The sequence below is a fragment of the Meriones unguiculatus genome, chromosome 9, assembly GCF_030254825.1.
Source record: "Meriones unguiculatus strain TT.TT164.6M chromosome 9, Bangor_MerUng_6.1, whole genome shotgun sequence".
NCBI classification, from domain to species: Eukaryota; Metazoa; Chordata; class Mammalia; order Rodentia; family Muridae; genus Meriones; species Meriones unguiculatus.
In genome coordinates this window covers 27,241,185-27,259,366 of record NC_083357.1, presented here as the reverse complement: position 1 = coordinate 27,259,366, position 18,182 = coordinate 27,241,185, and the positions used below count along the sequence as shown (strand labels likewise).

Here is an 18,182-nt window from a genome sequence, read left to right as displayed (position 1 = left end):
TTAAATTAATTACAGTTTATTCACTTTGTGTCCCGGCTGTAGCCCCCTCCCTTGGCCCTCCCAACCCACCTCTTCTCCTCCCATGTCCATGTCCCAGTCCACTGATAGGGGAGGTCCTCCTCTCCTTCTATCTGACCCTTGTCTATCAGGTCTCATCAGGACTGGCTGTATTGTCTTCCTCTGTGGCCTGGTAAGGCTGTGCCCCCTCCCCTCATAGGGAGGCGATCAAAGAGCCAGCTACTGAGTTCATGTCAGAGAAAGTCCCTGTTCCATTTACTAGGGAACTTGGACACAGAGCTGCCATGGGCTACATCTATGCAAAAGTTATAGGTTATCTCCATGAATGGTCCTTGGTTGGAGTATCAATCTCAGAAAATACCCCTGTGCCTAGATTTTTAGGTTCTGTTGCTCTTCTTGTAGAGCTCCTGTCCCCTCCAGGTCTATCTATCTCCCCCTTTTTCATAAGATTCCCTGCACTCTGCCCAAAGTTTGGCTATGAGTCTCAGCCTCTGCTTTGATACCCTGCAGGGTAGTCTTTCAGAGTTCCTCTGTGGTAGGCTCCTGTCCTGTTCCCTGTTTTCTCCATCTTCTGATGTCCATCCATTTGCAGTTCTGAATAAGGATTGAGCATCTTACCCAGGGTCCTCCTTCTTGATTAGCTTCTTTAGGTGTACAGATTTTAGTATGTTTATCCTATATTATATGTCTAATATCCACTTATAAGTGAGCATATACCATGTATGTCTTTCTGCTTCTGGGATACCTCACTCAGGATGATCTCTTCTAGTTCCCACAATTTGCCTGCAGATTTCATGATTTCCTTGTTTTTAATTGCTGAGTTGTATCCCATTGTGTAAATGTACCACAATTTCTGTATCCATTCCTCTGTTGGGGGACATCTAGGTTGTTTCCAGATTCTGGTTATTAGAAATAAAGCTACTATGAACATAGTTGAGCAAATGTCCTTATTGAATGGTGGGGGATCTTTTAGGTACATGCCCAAGACTGGTATATATAGCTGGATCTTGAGGTAGTGTTATTCCCAGTTTTCTGAGAAAAAGCCAGATTGATTTCCAAAGTGGTTGTACATGTTTTCTTTCCCACCAGCAATGGAGGAGGGTTCCCCTTTCTCCACATCCTCTTCAGCACATGTTGTCACTTGAGTTTTTGATCTTAGACATTCTGATGGCTGTAGGGTGAAATCTCAGGGTCGTTTTGATTTGCACCTCTCTGATGGCTAAGGATGTCGAGCATTTCTTTAAGTGTTTCTCTGCCATTTGATATTCCTCTATTGAGAACTCACAACATGAGTTTTTATGGCTAAGTTGGTACAACCTAGAGTCACCCAGAAAGAAAGAATATCAACAGAGGAATTACCTGGCTCATACTCACCTATAGCCATGTCTGTGATATACTCAACGTGTATATGGTATATCAGCATATGTAAGAAAGCTAGCATGCTAAGGCAGAGAGTGACCCAGTCCAGTAGCAGTATTCCTCCATGGTTTGTGCCTTGGCTTCCCGAAATGATGGATTATGATCTAATCGTGTAGGCCAAATGAACTCTTTCTCCTTTAGGTTGTTTTTGGTTGGTGCAAAGAGGCCAACTAGAAAATTGCTCAGTGATGCTTAAGCTCACTCAGAAGCTGGCTCTGAATGTGGGGTTGTCATCCCCTTCATCACATGTTGATAAAGTGTTCTCTATGGCTTCTTGTTTGTAGATGGGCTGTCACATGGAGGACAAAAACAGCCCAAAGGAAAGCAATGTGACCTTGAGAACAACCAGAAAGGAAACTATTTCCAACAGAGGTTATCACTGCCTATCCTATTACATTACTATGGGAGAAAGAAGATGGAAGTCTAGCCATGGGGTGTTTGGCCATAGGAAGCTCACCCATGGAGAGGATGCTCAAGTAGGAACTCACACTGCCTGTCAACTTATCCAGTTGGTGTCTTAGATGCTTTGAGCACCTCATCTGATAATACTTTTCTGTTGTTCTTTGTTCTTTCCCTTGGACTCCTCTAAACTGTAAAATGAGTAAAAGTGTAATATCTCCTGAAAGCAATTTTTTTAAAAAACAAGAGACCACACTGTTTTCTGCCAGAGCCTCGCTAATGGAACTTGAGCTGGTGACTTCCTCAGTCAGTTTATGTTAGGTGTTTCATGTACCCAAATTGAGAATGTTCTGTTATCTATGTACCTATCTATCTACTCTCCTATATATCTAACTACCTAGCTATCTTGTATGTCTGTCCATCTATCTATCTATCTAGTGACTCATGTGTGAGTGCTTGGCCCATAGGATGTGGCCTTGTGGGAGGAAGTATGTCACTAGGGGTGGGTTTTGAGGTCTCCTATGCTCAAATTCCATCCAGTGTGGAACTCAGCCTCCTGCTGCGGCCTGCGGATCAGTATGTAGAACTCTCCTCCTCCAGCATCCTGTCTGCCTGCACTCTGCCATGCTTCCTGTGGTGATGACAATGAACTGTCTCTGAAACTGTAAGCCAGCCCCGATTAAATGTTTTCTTTCTTTTATAAGAGTTGCTGCAGTCATGATGTCTTTTCACAGCAACAAGACCCTAAATCAGACAGCAACAAACACACGCCATTCTCTAGACTGAACGCAATAGTCTTGTTATCCTGCTTCCAGGCTTAGAAGATTATATGCCTTTCTTTCCAAATAGGCAAGGTTCTGCTTTCTCCGTGCATCTTCGGAGAAGACCTGAATTTAAAACAGAGACCACTGCAATGCAGTGATAGATGCCTTAAAGCTCTCAAAGTCCTGCTAATGCTTTGCCTCAGTTCCTAAGTAGTGTCCACCACAGCTCCCAAGACATCAGTGGTGTACTTCAAGGCTTTGAGCAACCATTTAGCTACATCTATATGCCTGCAGCAACATTCTTCCTATGGTTTGACCATTTTACACTACTCATGCCGAATATCCTGTACAGGTACAGTAAAACCTCCATACTTCACAAGTCTAGGTACCCTGCAGAAAACTGCGAAGACCACAGTACAAAGTAATGTACTAAAGTCACCAACACTGTAATATCTTCTGGAAAAGATGGTTTTTCCAAACACGGCACTATAGGCTACACTCTATGTTAGGGAATGTCCTCTTCACATGCCAAGACACTTTCATGGCACTCAATACATGTAGAAGGTCCTGCTTTAAGAGCTTTGCAAATTTTAAATTACTCGCTACGTAAAATAACTCCACTGTGTCAGTCCCACAGTCTAGAATGTCAACCAAGGGACAGGACACCGTAATCCTAGCAGTACATGGGTCTACAAAGTATGCAATTTTGTATATTTATCTCTGTGTGTGTGTGCGTGCACGTGTGGGTACATGGTCCTATGCAAATATCTGCATGGGGTGTCCTGAGGTCAGCCTCAGTGTTACACCTCAGACAATGTTCACCTTATTTCATCATATAAGAACTCTTCCTGGCTAGACCTCAACAATTAAGCTAGACTGGCTAGCCAGTGAACCCTGGGGTGGAGACCTATGTTTGTTACCCCAGCTCGTGGATTACATGCATGCTCTATCAACACCAGCTACATTTTTTTTTTAAAAAAACATGAGTTATGGGATCATTTTCAGGCTCTCAAGTGTGGACAGCAAGCACTCTCCTAATTGAGTTATCTCCCCAAATCAGAAGGGTGCACGTTCGCATGCTTGTCCCATGTATAAATCAAGGTATAGAGAAGCTAACCACAAACTACAGTGGTCTCTTACAGATGCTCAGCAACAGAATCCCATTCTCTTGGAAGTTTTAAATTTATCTTTTTTTTTTTTTAAAAAAAGGAAAGATTACCTAATAAATGCAAAAGTCTTTAAATCATCGGTTTTGTAATAAAAAATAAACAAAAGGTGACCCCAGCTGAACAAAAGGCAAGAACTTTCAGACTTGTCTTTCTAGACCCTGGCAAGTATGGACTTTAATTATACCTGGTTACCAGGGGGCCAAATCATAAGGACACTATCAGAGTGTGCTTGACGGGGACTGGTTGGGCTGGCAGAAAGACTATTTTGGCCTTTGCTTGCTGCCTCTGTGTTTCCTGGGCCATGTAATAGCCAACACCAAGCCTGGAACCTCCAGAAGGTGTGTAGAGTGCTTAGCATCATGAGCAACGAAATTGCCACTTTTCCTGACTCCCTTGAGCAGTTGGTGATCTTGGCATCACTCTAAGTGCACTGGCCTGTGATGAGATCAGGCGCTCCAAACTGAAACATCAGAAAAACCTGCAGTTTCCCGAGAGGGGAATGATCCAATGTCAGGAATTCAGGTGAGCAGGCTGTGTGTATACCATTAGGATGAACAAGATAATCCCTGCCAGCTGACACTGCCCCAGACTCCAAGAAGAGGGATGGTTCTAATGAGCATGAAAAGATGACTCGTCAACCTGTCCCACCACCGGGTGGGGTGACATAGTATCAAAAGAGAACACTTCTTTAGCCGGAGGAAGAGTCATGCATTTCTGAGTTCTTGCATGGAGAGCTACATGTGTGGTCCCTGCTGTGACCGAGCTGGCTGACCGTCTAGGAAGTGTAATCAGTTCTGTGGCGGAGCCAGTGGATACAGTCAGGAGCTGGATCCCGTTTCTCCATTCCATCACCACCACTCCTTCCATGGAGAAGGCTCGAGATTGCCCTAGGTAGAGCCTTTGGGAGCAAGACTACCTATCATTTCTTCCAGAAAAATTCTACCCAGGAGCCCAGCAACTCTAACACAGAGGAATGTAGCCCCTATGTCCAGGGCTGATTTGGAGTCCAAGTGTCACTCTCAGAATCCCTGATTTGGTCCAGTTTGTTAGCATTAAAATAGGGGAGATGAAGGCCACAGAGAAATAACAGATCTTGAGTCAGAAGCTGGAAAAGAGCAGAGACTCAAGTATTTCTTCCCTAGCACTAGGAAACACAGTGCTTTCAGGACCTACAACTCCCTTAGAACCTTTTCTTTTTCAGCTTGACTACTAGAGGCTGTACCAAGCCTCTAGCCTGGGCTTTGGAACAAAATGCTACCTAAAGGCTGTGAAACTTTAGGCAAAAGCTTTAGCCTCTCTGGGCTATTTCCTTAAGCTGTAAAATGGTGATTATGAAACCCTTCAGCTGCTATGATGATTAAGAAGGCATGTTTTATAAGGGGCCTGCCACAGTGCCTTCATTTCAAGGCAGCCCATGGCTGAGGGGAAGCACAGTAGATTCCCAGGCTGGCCTTTGCTGTGGTTTTAAGCAAGGATAGCAAGCATTCTGTAAAGCATCAGACAGTGAATATTTTAGGTTTTGCAGGCTGAGAGATAAAAATCAAAGATATTATGTTCAAACTTATGTAACAGAATCACTTCTACGATTTTTTAAGGACATTCTAAATTTAATAATAATTGCATACACCCTTCAAAATATGTCTGCATTAATGAGAATAATGCAACTCATATTGGGGAAATAACATTTTGCCTAATTAGGGATGCAGTGTAAAACCTCAGGGGCTGTGCCAAAATTGGCAGTGGAAAGGACTGGGCTTCCTGTCCAAAATTTGCCTACCTCTTTTTTGTTTTTTTTTGCGGGGGGTGTCAAACACCTGCCTTTATTTTAACAAAAGTTCGGGAAGGGGTCCCACAGAGTGTGACGCAAATGTCACTCTGATAAGCCACAGCCAGACTTGCAAGAGGGTCAGGGAAAACATGCTATGTGTTTTTAGGTGCCATCATCATTCATTTTGTTAACAATACATAATAGAATTAACTTTCTGTCTGTTGTTGTTGTTTTTGAGACATGGCTTTGGTATGTAATGCGGGATAGTCTGGAACTTAGAGTCTTCTGTCCCAGTGTCCTGAGTTGGAGACCACTAGCATGGCAGAGCTTCTTGTACTGTCCATGGTCTGCCTCAGCCACAGGTGCTGAGCTAACAGAACAGAAGCGTGAGACTGCTGACGACAGGCATGGGGAAGACGGAAGAGCATGTTTCCCAGCTCAGAATGGAGCTCTTCATGAGGGGGGTCTCAGGAACACATGTATCAGGAGGTGCCGTGCCTTCCTGCGGCCAAGCCACCCAGGCTAGAAGCACAACTCAGCTTCTCTGGCAAGCTACCGACCTCTGCGACTGCTGTGTTTCTGAGACAGGGTAGTGAGAGGACCCTGATCTCGCAGTCTGAGCAGTAATGACCAGTTAGCCCTAATGAAGAGGTCAGGAGAGCACTCGCATTGAGAGTGCCTAAAGTGCTGCGCAACGAAACCTGTCTGTGGTGATTTTTATAGGGACTGTGCGACTCCACACCCACCTCAGAACTGCGTCCCTTCCTCCACTTCTAGCCCAATCGTTAACTTCAATTTGAAGCATTTTTATTACAGCCACTTACCAGTAGAGAAAAACATATGAAACACTATACTTGTCCCACCATTCATTCCATTATACCATAATAAGCAGGTACTATGCAGTACTAGATGAAAGAACTGAGAAGGAATGAGCCTCCCATTCCACTTTCAAGGATCCCGGGTGCTGTATGCAGACAATATTATATTTTAATAATTAATTGTTCATCAAAGAAAAAGATGAGGAACAGGGATGCTAAATTCAAAGTTATTCAAATTGCACAGATGAATAATGCATGACTCTTATATTAAATACACACTGTATTAAATAGTCTACATTTCACCCAACTCTGTCTTTCATTTTTTAAGCATTTTGAACGACAATATGAATAATCAGTTAGGGGAGGTTTGTTTGGAAAAAGGAATACCTTATTTGAATGCAAATGAAGTATATTTGAAGATGATTAAATTTTTCTTATCAATTAGGAAATTTTGTATGAGGGCCTTAAAGTCATGGTCAGTCATTAAGCTCAACCCAGCCCAGTTATCCTCGCAGCTTCTTCTCAACACTAAATTATATCTGGCTCATTCTGTTCAATTTCTTCTTTCTGATAGCAGTGCCAAGAGGCAATTTTTAATTAAAGAAAATTTGAAAGATTCAAACATGCATAATTGGATTAAAAATGTGATCATTAAAACATTAGATGATAATCATCTGATTGATTGCATTTTTCAGAGTGTTAATAACTTAATATTTGCAATGCTTTGGTTACATAGGGACAAAGATGGCTCTTTATAAAATATGCTGAATAGTCAATGTATAGAAGAGGCCAGTGAAGCCATTAAGAACTGAGGGATTTACCAAGCATGGTGGCATACACTGCTAGAGAAGACTGGGAACCTCAAAAAAAGAAGGAAGGGGGCAACATCACTCCTGTCTTCCTCACAGGAGCACTCTAGAGAAAACCCCAGAAACCTCAACTATGACATAAAGAGCAGGTATGGTTGTAGCACCTGAGGGAGATTGGCTTGCAGGGTGGAGAACCTACCTGAAAAACCCAGCTCACCAAATACAAATACACAGAAAGGCCCAGGACAATGACATTGTCACACAACTCTAAAGGAAAGCCACCCAGTCTCCTTGACCATGTTAATGGCTCCAGTTGTCATTTTTATCTAAAGTTGATGTTCAAATAAAACATATTAACATCAACCTTTCCAAAGAGAAATTACATGATGATCACATTTAGAGAAATGGACGTGCCACTTCAATTACAGGAGTTATGTAATGATAAAATGTATGACTATCCCAAGCAGTTTCCGTGGCTCATCTTTCTACCTGTAAGGCCCTGGAGACCATAACTGACGTGGTGATAGATTCTAGTAGCCCCTTCTGACCAAGTCAGTGAGGCAATTCACAAAAAAAGACAAAAAAGAAAAAGCATCTCATACTGGACAGTGACATATGCCTTTAACCCCAGCACTCCAGAGGCAGAGTGGGCAGATCTCTGTGAGTTTAAGGCCAGCTGAGATTCCAAAGTGAGACCCTGTCACAGAAAAACGGAAAAAGAATGAGAGATAGAATGAAAGAAAGAGAAGAAAAGCACCATGGAATCCAGTACACCAGGGCTCAACTCAGTGCTCCCCTATAGGAGCCAGGACAGCTCAGCTAATCCCCATGAGGCCTCAGCTTTCCTATCTGTAGCAGCATTGTCATCTCCTGAGCAACTGCAGGGATAAAACAATGCCAGAAAGCACTAAGGCAGAGTTCAGTACATGGACCGGTCAAACAGCTAAGACATACCCGCTGCGTCCTTTCTCCACCGGTTCCTCACCTTCATCCATGTAGTACTGGCTACAGCAAGCCACCTCTATCATCCATGTCCTCACTGTTTCCTTTCTACCTTGTTTCTTTAAGCTCAGACTATCCTTATCCTTGTGCTCCTCCTGCCTACCAAGTGCTGGGATCCCAGGCATCCCCACCCTGCCTGGCTTTGCTTCGTTTAGGTTTTATAGGCCCTAGCAAGCATCATGCAGTCAACAGCCAGGGAGAGGTAGATGCAGGACAATCAATAGGCCCCCATGTGCAAATCAACAAGTTTTCATGCCATGGAGAAAACTGAGCCACTGAGAGTAACTGACTTGTCTGCCCATCTGGCCAAAGGGAGAAATAATAATCACAGCCAAGTCCTGTGCTCTTGGCCCTGAGGTGACAGTACTTCTGCTATCTTATGGTGACATGTGGACGGCAGGAAAAAGGTATAAAAGTCACCTAAGGGAGACCAGTGGGACACTGGAGGTTTTTCTTTTCTTTTCTTTTCCTTTTTTCAGTTCTTTTATAGATACAGACTCCAGAAATTTATTTGTATTATTTTAGAAACTAGCATGAAAAAATTAAGACTTTTGGTGACATCTTTTTTAATTTTAATTTTTGTATTAATTACAGTTTATTCACTTTGTATCCCAGATGTAGCCCCTTCCCTCATTCCCTCCCAATTCTACCTTCCCTCATCTCCTCCAGTTCCCCTCTCTAAGTCCACTGATAGGGGAGGTCCTCCTCCCCTTCCATGTGTCCCTAGCTTATCAGGTCTTATCAGGACTGGCTGCATTGTCTTCCCTTGTGGCCTGACAAGGCTTCTCCCACCTCAGGGAGAGGTGATCAAAGAGCCAGCCACTGAGTTCATGTCAGAGACAGTCCCTGTTCCCCTTACCAGGGTATACCCACTTCCAGACTGAGCTGCCACAGGCTACATCTTTACAGGGGTTCTAGGTTATCTCCATGAATGGTCCTTGGTTAGAGAATCCTGATGAGACCTGACAGACCAGGATCAGAAGGAAGAAAAAGAAACCCTCCCCTACCAGTGGACTTGGGGAGGGGAGTGTATGGAGAAGGGGGAGGAAGGAAGGGATTGGGAGGGGAGGAGGGAGGGAAATAGAGGGGGGATACAAAGTAAATAAAGTATAATTAAAAAAATAAAATAAAATAATTAATTAAAAAAACAAATTCTGATATGCTATAATAAACCATATGCAATAGCACAATAAAGGCGATGTTCGTTTTGAAGAAGGAAACAGGAAACAGGACAGGAGCCTAGCAAGGAGGGCCTCTGAAAGACTCTACCCAGCAGTATATCAAAGCAGATGCTGAGACTCATAACCAAACTGTGGGCAGAGTGCAGGGAATCTTATAAAGGAAGGGGGAGATAGAAAGATCTGGAGGGGACGGGAGCTCCACAATGAGAGCAACAGAACCAAGAAATATGGGCTCAGCGGTCTTTTCTGAGACTGATACTCTAACCAAGGACCATTCATGGAGGTTTTTCTTAAACCTTTGTTTTTCATATTTCACCGAAACAAGGTTCAGCATGTTTCCATAAACTCCCCTCATCCTGTTCAAATGATGAAACGCTGACAAAGAAGGGAGGTTGAATGAGAACTTCTGAGGCCTTTTTATGTCTTAACACTATTGTTAACAATGCTATTTAGTGATAAAATAGCCAAACACAGCATCCTACTTCCTGGTTTAGCTAAGAAAAGAAACGGAAACAGCTCACACCTATGGTGGAGGTTTTGATAAACCCAAATCCAGGAAACTGGGAACAGCTTAAGCCTGCCTGTTTCTAGAAGATTTTGAGATCAAAAGCATTCAGATAAGCATCAGTCCTTCCTGGATCCATAAAAAGACAGGAGCCAATTAGCCAGGCACTGGCTGCTGCACATTTATAGCACACTTCAGGAAAGTTCCATGTAATTAAGTGCTGGAAACATAAACTTCAAACGGGAAATTTGGTCGCGCGTTACGATGCTCAAAATCACCAGTGAGCTGTAAATGTTCAGAATTATCAGCGAGCTGCAGATAGCACAGCACCGGCTTCTTCATTCGAAAGAGGGAAAATAATTTGAGCAATTGCTTCAAGGTAAACATTCCAATGGAACCCTCATTAATTCACTCGAAACACATTTGGAGTTTGTGAGGATTGGGACAAGAACAAAACCAAAGCTTAGTCTGTTATACAGTGAGTAATGACCTAACTAAGTACTTATATTATCTGATCACACACACACACACACACACACACACACACACCCACTCACTCACACATGCTGGATAGGGACCATACTATGAATAACGCAAACCAAACACCAGCTACCTCTGAGATGAGGCTGGCAAAGCTTTCCTGAGAAGGGGCAGAAAGCAAATATTCAAGGCTTTGTAAGGCTGTTACACACTGTTGGTGACAACCACTGTCGGTGCACAACAAAAGAAGCCATAGATAATATAAAAAACAAATGAGTATGGCTGAGTGATAAAACTTTATTTATATTGACAGGCAGTGGGACAAGATTGGTATGACCTAATAAAACTTTGAACAAGCAAGCAGGAGGCTTGGTTTGGTCTACAGATTATAGTTCCTTGAGCACTAATCTGGAGTGCTCTTGGCACACCGCAGGCATCATTGGCATGTCTTCCCAGCCTATACACATCTACCCGAGGTAAACCATTATCCTTTTTTGTTTTCAAATGGAAATATCAATGAGAGACACAGCCATTTGCACAGGATCACACAGCTTCCAAGCTGGAAAGCCAGAATTCAAATCCAGGACAGCCTGAACTGACAAGTCCTTCTATAATATTCTTCATGTCTGTTGGGATCCTAGAATCAAGTTTCCAGTGGAAAAGTAAGAAAACACACTTGTATGTTTGAACATATGAAGCAATTTTGCAGGCAAGTGGAATGTCAGTCTCTTGTAGCACCAGGAATTGTTGAACATAGAAAGGAAATTTTTGCATAAGCATAACATTGTTTTACATGCAAGGATCGTCTTATTCCTGTGACCTCAGTGTCTTGACTAGAATTTCCTAGGCACTCTGTGGGCATAAGGAAGAATGGACTCATCAAACACACTTAAAACTCACTGGTACATAACAGGCAAGCTGCCTCAAACCAAGCACTCTGTGATGTCTGGCTGGTGTGTAATGACATGGGTGACTATTTCTGTCCTGATTAGTCCCCCCTCTCCATTATTCCTTTCTAGAATTTGTGTTATACTTCCAGAATTTGTGCAGATATTTCCAGAAAGTTTAGCTATTTGGATCCTTGCTCCTTCCACAGAACCTATTTGGTGGGAGCCTGTCAAGACTGAAACCTGCAGATGCAGATACACACAGACACAGAGTGGCTGCAGCCTGGGAGAAGCATGACCTTGTAGTTGGATCACTTCTCAAGGTGTGATCTGGACCAACTTCCCAGCAACGCCTGCTTCAGTGTCTGTGCGTCAAATGGACCAGGTAGCTAACTGTCAGAGGGTTTGAAGATCCCATGGTGCCAGTTGAGCTAGTCCAACCTTTCCCAGGTGTAGACTGAGTCTACAGCAACACAGAAGCAAGCTCCTTGGTTTTAGACTGTCGCCTGCCCCCTTTCTTGCTTATTTTCCTTTTCTTAAACCCCAACAGCACAGCAGATCTTGGCATCTAAAGTTAGCTCTTTAATGATCTGGTCCTGAGGCAGGCACAGTTCTTTCATTGGTCTATAACCAATTAGCATACAGGAGAAACATGCTGTCAGGGGTAGTTATATCAAAAAGGTTTTAGAAAAGCATTGTCACTCCCCTCTTGGCATGTTGGGAGGTCTCTGGTACAGGAGTCTGAATCTCCTGCTTTTGAATTCTAATTGTCATCAGCTTTGACTGCAGAATGTAACATAACTGTGTGCAAAGCCAAAATGCCAATCACCCTGAAAAGAGTCCTGGTGTGTGGCCTCCGCTTGGCCAAGGACCATCACTGTCCCATCCATCCCAAGAAGTGACCATGACTTTTACTTTGCAATAATCATTATGATGTTTTCCTTTCAGTCTCCCTGTCAGAAGCTGGGAAAACCTTGTTCCAATCCCCTTCAACTTTCTGGTTCTCAAATACAGCATGTTGCTCGGTGGTCTGCTGCTTTGCACTGCATGATTACACTAAGCTGTCTTCACCTAGCCTGTTAATGGATGACCTCTGAAGCTCTTCTGCATTGGGATAACTGGAAGAAGCCATGCCACAAACACCCCTTTACTCAGCTCTTGCCAGGCACATGTCTGAGTTTTTCTTTGCTGGACAGTTCTCCATGGTTTTCCAGAGTGGCTGTGCTAACTCACTGCCTCACAGCACATACAAAAGCCCTTGGTATTTGTGCCACAGACAGTATTCAATAGTTCTGGCAATTTTAATGTTAGACTATCTATGCATGCTGATATGATTTTGTTGTTGTTTTTTAAAGCTTCGTAGATGGGATATATTGGAAAAATTACTGTATGAAACACATGGGCTGTTCTTTAATTTACAAAGACTCCGATGTACAATCAACAGGGACACCAGGGTGAAACTGTGTTCTAATTACGTCATCACACTCTCTGAGTGTGTCCAGCCACAGGGGTGAATATGGCCCAACACAAAATCATAAAGTTAATCCAAAAATCACGTGGGTTTTTGGTAATTTACTTTTGTAAACTCAATCATGTGATTCTCAGGCACTTTGTGTGTGACACAATCATGTCTCATTTTCAAGGCATTGGACATGCGCATAGACATAGTTAACATGTTTCTATACCAGGGCTCCCCCTCCACCTGAGCCTCACCTTCACCTCGCTCTGCTGTTCTGACTTGTATCATGGACTAATCTGGCTTGTTCTTGAGCTTAGCATAGACAGGACCATGCATGTGTGTTCTTTTGTGTAGGCTGGTAGGTTGCCATTTTTAAACGGCTGTAGTCTGATATACCATGGCTAGTACACGTGCTTCCCACTTGGAATTTCTAGTCTGTAGCTATTAGAAACAAAATTCCGGTTCACCAGTCTTTTGTGTGGCTGTTTCTCTTGTGTACACACTTAAGCATGAGGCTGCTCAGAAGAAAGTGAGAAACTTGTGCAATGTGGCTTCCAGAAGGGGCTCTTCCAACCAGTTCATCATGCCCAGCCATGAGATCATAATCTTGTGAAATGGAGCCTATCTGCTGTCTCAGAAGGAGTCAGAGGCCCTCCAAGTCTAGGCATGTCCAGAATTCATTGTTTATTGAAGAAACATCAGTTGAGTCAGGTGTGGTGTGGAAAAAAAAAAAAAGAAATGAATATGCTGGCACCTGCTCCTACCACCATGTGGCAAAACTTGGCCAGAGGCAGTTAGCTTACACAATTTTACTTGCTCACTTCACTTTCTGTTAGGGGCTTGGAATGACTCCAGCCATGGCAGGACTTTGTACACAGATTGGGTTCAAGGTCCCAGAGCGAGGGGAAAGGGGGGGAGAAGCCAATGCAGATGTGCGAGGGAATCTGCAGGTGTTACAGGGCATGTTCCTCTGAAGTACAACCTTCCTCAGGAGAGTAACAGGGGGTGGGAGCCTCAGGCGCCTCTGGGTGTAAACCGGAGGTAAACAAAGGTCTAGGAGAACAGAAACTCGATGGATTCTTCAGGGCAACTGCTGTAAGTATGAAGGGGTATTAGTTGCTTAGGCTGGAGAGCCTGACACCCCAAACCCAGAAAGAAGGGCATGTCTGGGCCCAGGAGCTGCCTACAGGGAGCACAAAGTGAGCTTCAGGTCCAGCTCTCAGGAGTCAATAGCCATTCTGGAACTGGCTTTCTAGGAATGCAGCTGTGTTGATCAGAACTTTATCGATAACTTTTGTTATCTCTGCTCCTTGTAAGCAAGCCCTCCCTTATACTCCTGTTGGTAACCCCAATACAAACCCACTGGCCCACCAAATTGAACACGGGCACAACTGTCTGTAGTGGGCTCCCCCTCTCAGGTGGCTGAATGCAAGTCCTGCCCGTCTCCCAAGAAAGTCTGTCACGCTGCTGTTCCGGAGGTCAGCTGAAGCTCTCCTGTGAGACAACGCCGAGTCCTGTCCTTCTGACTTCCACTGACAAGAAAAGCTTGCCAAAGGCTCATTTGGGGAGCATTATTAGAAAAGTGCTCTCCTTTCTCACATAGCTTTCTGGGAAAGAGCCAGGGAGGGAGCATCAGAGAGATGTCAGATATAGCAGCCAGCCAGAAACGACCAGTGCAAAGTTTCGATGTGTAGGGCAGAAGCTGTTTCTAATGGCCTCCACCTCCATTTCTGGGGTTAAAAAAAAAAAAAGAAAAGCAACCTGCCTAACATTATGGAAGAACAAAGTGATGGCATGACTGGGGGACTTCAGAAAAGAGAGAGAAACAGGCTCAACAACCAAGTAATCGGCATCAGCAGGTTTCCTTCAAGAAACAAAAGCAGCTGGAACACAGCCTTTCCCAGCATTGGGAAGGCAGAGGCATGCAGATCTCTGTGAGTTTGAGGCCAGCCTGGTCTACATAGAGGATGCCTGGTCAGGCAGAGCTACACAGTACGACTCTTAAAGAAAGAGAGAGACAGAAACACAGAGAGAGACGGGGGCGGGGGTAATGGGAGAGAGGAAATGGTTAGCGTTTGTATGAATTTTGACAGTGTGTAAAATACATTCAAAGAAGATGGTGGCATCTGTTTGGGTATATACTTTAAGGGTAAATAAAAACATGTAGAAACAAATACATATTTTAGCATGAAACTAAATGCACATTTCTTATTATTGAGCAGTTAGGTGTAGTGATGCCAACATTTATATATGGCTGCATATGCACACTGTATGTTGACATCAGAAAGGTACACATAAGAAACAGCACTTTATGTGGCTTCTGAGCTTCTAGAGTTTGTCTCTGTAGCAATGGAGAAAAATGCCACTGTGCTCAGTCCCCAAAACCACACTGTCTCTGCATCAGACTGTTCCGTCTAAGCTCACCGTGGTGAGTCTGAGCTTGCGTGAAGCCTGGAGCATCTCTTGCTCAGTACTCTTCAGGCCTTAGTCTTGACACCTCCACACTCCCAAGTCTGAGCTAAACTGGCTACTTGTTAAGTATTGCCTGTGAGTACAGTCTTCACGAGGTGGCTGCACACGCGCTACACCTAGCTCAGAGGTCTCCATCCCTGCAGGAAGAACGGAGGATGCTACTCATAAGATCCACCGAACATTTTAGAAAAATGATGAGCAAGCAGACCAGCCACAGGGGGAGGGGGACAGATCAGGTGGGTGAACGGAAGCTGAGAAGCTCTACGCTATCTGTGAGAATGGCCTTTGGGACACCCCTTCCAGAGACAAGCTGGGGTAAAGTCACGCCTCCCAGATTCTTTCTGTGACTTCAGGGAGCTCTCTCACAAAGGTGAACTAGCCAATGAGCACACTCGGCAAGGAATCACATAAGGCCCTGACCATCCTATGCAGGGCTCCATGAGGGCTGGCGTGGCTCTGGGCTTCTCTGATGTCCTGACCAAGACTTTTTGGAAACTCTGGCAGCTTCATGCTTTTCTCCCTGCTCTCTGAATGAACACTCTCCTTAAGTACGCCTCCCTCGCCTCCTTATTTTTCCAAGGCCAACCGTCCCTGTGAGAAGCCTCTCTTTCATCTTTGCATCTGATTCACAGATCATAACAGTGACCAAGTGACAGCTATTAAGTGTAGCCAAGACCAGATAACTCACTGCACCTGGGCGGAAGGACCATCGAAGATTCTTCTTGCTAACAACAAAGAAGTCAGTTAATAGAAAGTTAACATTCTAAGACACGACACCCAGAGGTCAAGAAGTAAAAGCTGCTTCAGAAATCCACATTGATTCTTTTGCACTTCACACATTTGCAACACCATTCCCTAGCCAGAGAATCTGTGAAAAGCATAATTATTTATGCTCCTTCAAATCAGCAGATCACAGAAACCCCTCATAGGACCTTCAATCAAAAGTACATCTAGCTTCAACAAAAGGACTTTTCAACTCTTCAAGATGTCCGCTGCCTTCTGGGAAAGTGGCATACTCTCCTAACTAACCCCCTGTGCCACCACCCTGCATGCTCACTTTCTCCTCTCAATCAGAAACAAGCCTCAGTGGTTTCAAGCCCCCACACTTGCCTTTGTTTTCTATTTTTACACGCTGACATTTTCACTTGTGTGTGTACACTTCCACCTGACTTGGACATTTAGCTGTGATTTATGGAGCAGCTCCTGTCGCCAGGTACAGTGTATCATCTTTCTGCCGTTACTGAGGCTCTCACTTGGGGAGGTATTGCATGAGTAGATAAACAAAAAAGATGTTCCAGATATGTTTGAGAAAGAACCCTGGATGATGCCCCAGCAAGTGAAAGGAGTAGGTGGGAGGAATCATTGGACAGGCAAGACTGGAACTGAGGCTGGAGGGCAAACAATGGAGATGCCCTTGGTGAACACGCAAGATGGGGAGAGAAGGTTTTAACAGGGTAACAGTAAAGACTTCAGGAGGAGCCCCTATAAGAGCTGGCTGGGGCTATCTCCACGTGTGGCCAAAGCCCGGGCTGCCTGCCATCAGGTATGCATCTTGTTTTTGCTGAAGAGATGCACAAGCTTCTCTTGCAGGCAAACCCTGTCCACACTGACAGGTTCCTGGCCTGACAGAAAAGTTAGACAGAGTGCTCTCGTATGGTATTGCTAGCACTGCTTTCTGAACAACTCACGCCCCAAAAGATGGCGTTACATGGGGTTTGGAGAAGGCAATCAGGCCACAAGGAAAGAGCCCTCAGAGATGAGATAAATGACTGTGGAGATCTGAGGAGACAGCTCAGTGGCAGGGGATTTCTAACAGCGAGGCCCTGGGTTTGATTCCCGGATAGAGGTGAAATGGCGGCTGCTTTTATTCACATGGATTTGGAAAGGAATGGAAGTGAAAAAGCTCCCGGGGACTCTCCCTCATTCTTTGTACATGTATGTATCTTTAATGTTATGTGTGAGGTGAGGTGGACGAGCACGCGAATGTACAGACAGTGTGCATGTGGGGGGTCAGAAGACGGCACTGGGTGTCTCCTTGATCTTGCTCCACCTCAGTTTGGAGATTTTGGTTAGGTGTCTCTTGCCTCTGCCCACCCTCCAAGCATGTAGCCGTGACACACACTGCCAAGTTTGCCTTTTTATGTGGGTACTGTAGACCTGGGCGTGGGTCCTCATGCTGGGAAGGCAGGGGGCATCTCCCCAGCTCTCTATTTTTCTGTTTCCACTTGGTTTATTCTTGTTACCTGCTGCATGACTGCAGTGAACAATTAATGCTCAATCCAACTTAATCGAACTCTGATAACAAGTTTAGTTTCCCTGGAAGAGGTATTTGTTAAGCTCTACAGAGCTGGCTCATGTCAGAAGACAATCCTTGCAAAAAGGTGTGAAGGCGTTTTATCACAGTTGTGGGAACAGGGGGAGATTTATTATGGTTACTACTGCTATTTTTGTCAATGTCTTTGGAATTCTAATTAGATTATTAAAACTTTACAAATCATTACATGAGATCCAGAGTCAACACCTTCCTGCAACAAGGGTGCTTCTGAGATTGAAAGCGTCCTGGTGCCGCTGGTAATGATGCATCGCTGATAATAAAGTTGCAGGGAAATTCCACCAATAAAACCAGTTGGAAGAGACAGAACCCATTCATCTTACTTTCTCTCCCAGGTTTATGCCTGGGGATATGATGTCTGCTGTGTAGAACACCAGCCTCGCCCTTTCCATTTTAGCAGCTGCATGGTGCTGGCTCGCAGACTGTGAAGTTTAACAGCTTGTCCTGGCTACCTCTATTTCCCCCCCCCCTTAAATCTAAGAGGCAAATCAAAAATATTTACAAGTGACATGACACTTGAAAAAGAAATAATTTCAGGAGAGAAACGAGACAAATGGCGGATTCAGCATCTAAGAGTCGTATATCTTAGAGCATTTTGATTTACAGCACACGCGTTCACAGTAATACCTGAGGGGAAACAAATGGCTCACTGCTAACCCGGGCCCATTTGCAGGTTATAAATGCAGGTGCTCTTTACCCA

At 44.3% G+C, this 18,182-nt stretch overlaps 1 protein-coding gene across 2 annotated transcripts in view; it reads right to left on the bottom strand.

The window, feature by feature from the left end:
• Window positions 1–18,182, bottom strand: part of Ptprg (protein tyrosine phosphatase receptor type G) — a 684,542-nt gene that overhangs the window by 129,472 nt on the left and 536,888 nt on the right. The gene's annotated exons all lie outside the window — the stretch shown is intronic.